Source organism: Monopterus albus, unplaced genomic scaffold, assembly GCF_001952655.1.
Source record: "Monopterus albus unplaced genomic scaffold, M_albus_1.0 scaffold65.1, whole genome shotgun sequence".
Taxonomy (NCBI): domain Eukaryota; kingdom Metazoa; phylum Chordata; class Actinopteri; order Synbranchiformes; family Synbranchidae; genus Monopterus; species Monopterus albus.
This window is the reverse complement of record NW_018127945.1, coordinates 868752-874944: the sequence shown is the minus strand read 5'-3', so window position 1 is coordinate 874944 and position 6193 is coordinate 868752.

The following is a 6193-nucleotide window of genomic DNA, read 5'->3' as shown; positions in this document are numbered from 1 at the left end:
GACTTACAGCTGTAATCGCAGCAAAAGGTGGCGCTACAAAGTATTAACTTAAGGGGGCTGAATAATTTTGCACGCCCAATTTTTCAGTTTTTTATTTGTTAAAAAAGTTTGAAATATCCAATAAATTTGGTTCCACTTCATGATTGTGTCCCACTTGTTGTTGATTCTTCACAAAAAATTACAGTTTTATATCTTTATGTTTGAAGCCTGAAATGTGGCAAAAGGTCACAAAGTTCAAGGGGGCCGAATACTTTCGCAAGGCACTGTATATATACTGGGTGAGTCCGGGAGGTAATGAGCAGCAGGTGGATGAAATGATGCCTGATTGCACTGGGACAAGAGAGATGGCAAGGGCAGACGAGGGAAAAAACAACACAAAACTGGGAAGCATAGTCTGTGAATCATGACAGTACCCGACTCCAAGAATGGCTCCCAGACAACCAAAAATAAAACCCAACCAAAAGCTGACCGAGCAGGGTGGGAGGTGAGGGGCCAGGGAGGAGGGCAGTAAGGAGTTCAAAGTCCGCACAAACAGAAAGAGGGGGACTAGAATGGTAGGTGTAAATCTAAAAAAAAAATCCTTTCACAGGGTACACGAAACGACCATAGTCTAGGGTCCAGGTGCCCTCAACCTAAATAAGGAGGACCCGGAAGACAGGCACAACCACATGATCAGCACTCATAAGCAATGAATGGGACCTGGAGGAAGTGCTGGCAAGGGACGCAAGTGGGCGCCTTAGTGAGGCTACACCACTCCTGTCCATCCACCTAGCAAATGTCTGCTCCCTAGCCAACAAGATGGATGAACTCCTTCTCATCAACAGGACTAACCCCGACTTTGCATGCTCTGCTGCTTTATGCTTCACGGAGACTTGGCTCAGCGACTCCATCACAGACATCGCAATCCAAGTACCGGGCTTCTAGGTGTACAGAGCTGATCGCGTAATGGAGCTGTCCGGGAAAATGAGAGGAAGGAGAATCTGTCTCTACATAAATGAAGGTTGGTGTACAGATGTCACGGTGCTACAGAGGACATTTTTTATCAATTGCAAACCTTTTTATTCTCCCCATGAATTTTTGAGTTTCATTCTGATTGGAATGTATTTAAGACTGAATGCTCACACTAACGCACTACAGCTCCTGGCCAAACAGATAACTAGCATGGAGCTAGAACATCCTGACTCCCCACTCATTGTGCTAGGGGACTTTAACAGAGCAAATCTCACCCAAGGACTGCCTAAATACAGACAGCACATTCCCTGTCCCACCAAAATCACACTGGACCACTGCTACACAGCAATTAAAGACACCTATTTCTCTGTCTGCCACGCAGCCCTTGGTCTCTCTGATCACTGTATGGTCCATTTTATTCCAACCTACAGGCAGAAATTTAAAGCTGCAAAGCCTGTGGTGAAAATGGTGAAGAGATGGACTGAGCAGGCTAAGTCAGAGCTACAGGCCTGCTTTGACTGCAGAGACTGGAGTGTATTTGAGGCTGCAGCTACAGACCTGGATGAACTCACTGACATTGTGACATCTTACATCAGCTTTTGTGAGGATATGTGCGTGCTCAAAAAGTCCTTCTGCACATATGACAACAACAAGTCCTGGTTCATAGCAAGACTCAAGCAGCTTTGTCATGCCAAAGAAGAGGAGATCTACAGAAGTGGGCACAAGACTCTGTACAGCCAGGCCAGGAACACACTGACAAGGAAGATCAGAACAGCACAGAAGAGCTACTCTGGAAAGCTGAGGAACCAGCTTTTGATCATGACCTCTTGTTTGTGTGGAGGAGCCTAAACAACATCATTGGCTACAGGAACCCCCCTATTGTCCAGGTGCTGGGTGTGGTTTTCCCCAGCCTCACTTGCTGCTTCCTGCCTGTCAGAAAGCTACTAATCCACTACCAGGTGGGGGCAGGCACAGTGAGCTGGGTCAGTTTGGAGTGGAGGATGTCCGGGATGATAGTGTAGAATGTTGAGCTGAAGTCTACAAAGAGGGCCCGTGCATAGGTCCCTGGGGAGTCAAGGTGTTGCAGGATGTAATGCAGTGCCATGTTTAATGCTGACCTGTTTGCCCGGCAGGTGAACTGCAGGGGGTCTAGCAGGGGGTCTACAGTGTCCTTCAGGTGGGTCTTTCAAAGGACTTCATAACTACAGATGTCAGGGCAACAGGTCAAAATCAAGTGCGGCATCTACCAAGGAGATGCTCTGTCCCTGCTACTGTTGTGCATAGGGCTGAACCCCCTCAGCCAGATCATCACCAATAGTGGTTACGGATACTGACTATGGAATGGAGCAACCATCAGCCACCTCCTCTACATGGATGACATCAAGTTGTATGCCAGGAATGAACAAGACATCGACTCACTGATCCACACCACTAAGATCTACAGCCAGGACGTTGGAATGTCATTCGGACTGGATAAGTGTGGTCGAATGGTAACAAGGAGAGGGAAAGTAGTCAGAAGTGAGGGGATTGTACTACCACAAGGCAACATAGCAGATGCTGAGGACAGCTACAAGTACCTGCACACAAGACTGTACACTAAGCAGAAGGAAGGAGGCCGAGGATTAGTGAGTGTCAGAGCCACTATCCAGGATGAAACAACAAAGATCCATGAAAACATCAGGAAGATGGCCCCAAGTGATCACATGCTTAGTGAATACCTCAGGCAGCAGAAACCAGAGGAACAAGGGAAGGAAGAGCAGGAACCCTCATGGAAGGACAAACCTCTGCACGGTATGCACCACCGTCAAATAGTAGAAGTGGCTGATATCGAAAATCCTACCAGTGGCTGGACAAAGCTGGACTGAAAGACAGCACAGAGACACTAATCCTGGCAGCACAGGAACAAGTTCTAAGTACAAGATCAATAGAGGCAGGGGTCTACCATACCAGGCAAGACCCCAGGTGCAGACTGTGCAAAGATGCCCTCGAGACAATCTAGCACATAACAGCAGGGTGCAAGATGCTAGCAGGCAGGGCATACATGGAACACCATAACCAAGTGGCTGGCATAGTGTACAGAAACATCTGTGCCGAGTACAGGCTGGAAGCCCCAAAGTCAAAATGGGATACACCTCCAAAGGTGGTTGAGAATGACCAAGCTAAGATCCTGTGGGACTTCCAGATACAAACTGACAAACTGGTAATGGCCAACCAACTGGACATAGTAGTGATGGACAAACAAAAGAAGAAGGCCGTAGTGATAAATGTAGCAATCCCAAGTGATAACAACATCAGGAAGAAGGAACACAAGAGGCTTGAGAAATACCAAGGGCTGAAAGAGGAGCTAGAAAAGTTGTGGTGGGTGAAGGCAAAAGTGGTCCCCGTTGAACATTGGGGGCTGTGACCCCCAAACTGGGAGAGTGGCTCCAACAGATCCCAGGAACAACCTCTGAGATCTCTGTCCAGAAGAGTGCAGTCCTAGGAACAGTTAAGATACTGTGCAGGACCCTCAAGCTCTCAGGCCTCTGGTAGAGGACCCAAGCTTGAAGGAAGGAATACAAGACCGCCCTAAGGTGGTGGGGTGAGTGGGGAATATATATATATCTTTTTTATATACATATATGTACAGGTCTCTATTTATAAGTACTTTAGTCTTATTTTTTTATCTCTTTTCCTAATGCACATTCCTTTGCTTGTTGTTGTTGCTATGTACGTAGACATTGAGGGTCGCTGAGTCAAATTCCTCCTGTGTCCAGTCCAGCTGGCCAGTAAAGCTGATTCTGATTCTGATCCTTAGTGATCTGTTAAAAGGGAAATGGTGAGAACACAACACTAAGCAACAGTGTGTGGGAGTGCATTCAAATTAAGCTGTAGCTAAACACCTACACATCTGCATAAGCAGAATTAACATGAAGCGCAACTGTAACTGACAACATTTATGATGTGGGCATCTACAGTAAATACTTATCTGCAGCCCTCTCACTTACTCTCCAGCACACTGATACATTATAATTTCTGATAAATTTATAGTTTATCTTAAAAATATAGTTTCTCTTGGGTTCTCAAATACAACTCCAAATCAGAAAAAGCTGGGATGGTATGTAAAATATAAATTAAAACTGAAAATAATGATTTGCAAATTATCTGTGCCCTGTTTCACTCAAAAACAATAGAGCAGCACATTATTTGATGTGATACCTCACCAGTTTTACTCTTTATTCAAAATAAACACTCATTTCATGGTCTTGTTGAAATATGCATGGAAAAGACATTGAAGACAGCATATATTGCTCCAAAATCTCACCAAAGTGTAAGTGACCTTTGCCAAGTGAACTGACACAACCCCAGAATATGGCTTTTGGACTTGTTGCTGGTAACAGTCTGGATGGTCCTTTTCATCTTTGGTCAGGAGCACACGGCATCCATTCCTTCCAAAGAAGACCTGAAATACTAGTTTGTCTTATCACAATACACGTTTCCACTGTGTGATGGTCCATCCCAGATGTCTCTGAGCCCAGAGCAATCACCTGCATTTCTGGACACTGTTGACGTAGTGCCTGGCACAGGTGTGCCAAAGTAATCCTGAGCCCATGTAGTTATATCGCTTAGAGAAGAGTGACGATTCTTGGTGCAGTGCCATCTGAGGGATCAGAGAGCACAGCCATCCACCTTTGGCTTGCACCCTTGTCCTTTAAGCACTGAAATTGCTTCAGATTTCTTGAATCTTATAATGATGTTATGCACCGTAGACACTGACATATTAAAATCTCTTCTTATTTGAGGAGCTTTGAGGAACATTCTTTTTAAGCATTTCAATAATTTTCTCACACATATGTTGGCAAACTGGTGGTCCTTGGCCCATCTTTGCTCCTAAAGGGCTCGGCCTTTCCTAGATGTCACTTTTGTACCAAATCATGATTGCAGTCACCTGTTGACATCACCTGTTTCACATGGAATCATAATTTCATTTTTTTTTTTTTTACCTCATTACTGATCCTGAAATTCAACTGTTGTACTGCTTTCAATGTGATACAGGACACAGATGATTTACAAGTCACTATTTTCAGTTATAATTTTGATTTTACATATCATCCCAACATTTTCTTATTTGAGGTTGTATCACTGAAAGGAAGAAAAGACCATGGTGCAAGTATGACTAGAGCTGAATTGAGTGCACATATTTTTTTCATTTTAACTTCACCCCAGAGATCTATTGAGATTGAAATCAACAGTCTTGCTAAGACAGTCCTGGAAAAAACTGGCAGCATAATGAAATTACATGACCCAAGAAGGAACCGGCACTCAAAAAAAGGAAGATGAGTAGTACTTACATCAATGCTAGCAGAATATTCTTAAGTACAACAGGTTTGAGCTTTGAGCTAAATGCCTACAGCATGCCCACTTACCATGCCAATGGTACCATCTTAGCTGAGTCTGTTAGCATTCTAATGCTGCGTTAATGCAGTCAACAGAATAGCATGTCCTTATCCCACACCTGGATTGGTGCATCAGTGACCACCGCAGGTGTGGGCCAACCAAAGCCTTCTTCTTCAGCCTGATAGCCTCCTTCACCACTGGTGTCCATCAGCTTGTTCTCAGATGGGGGCTTGTGAGTATCCGCCCAGCATTTATCACCCTGTGCAACTTCAGAAAAGAATAAAGTCCAGTCCCTCTCCGGGACTATAGTTCCAGATCCAGTGTGGCACATGGAGGTGAGCCCAGCTGTAGTTGGTACCTCTATACCTCTCAAACCAGCTCCAGACCCTTCCACACAAGAAACGTGACATTCCACATCCTAACAGCCAGTCTACAATGCTAAGGATTGGCACACCCAGGTCTCCGACCTTGCCTGTTGCCCATTTTATATTGCACCAATCCCAACTCCTATTCCTGGAGGTGGTTGGCCCACAGGGTGGCAGCTCCATGTAATATAATTGGGCTTTTTGGCCATGAGACACTCATGGGCATTCTCCCCTCATAATTGTGTCTTCAGCACAGTGCCATGATTTATAAGAAAATACCTATTCTGGAAATTGTCAGGTTTGCCCGGCTGCACCTACTTTCTCACTCCCCTCACTCTGTTTTCACTCCCTTACCCTGATTACGTTATCCCTTACACCTGCTTCTTACCCCCGGATTACCACCAGCTGCACCTGATTAGTTTCTCCCTATTTAGCCCCTGCTCTTCGTTCACTCCCCTGCCAGTTCTTTCTAGCATTTCTCAGGCCCGTTTGTTCCCCGT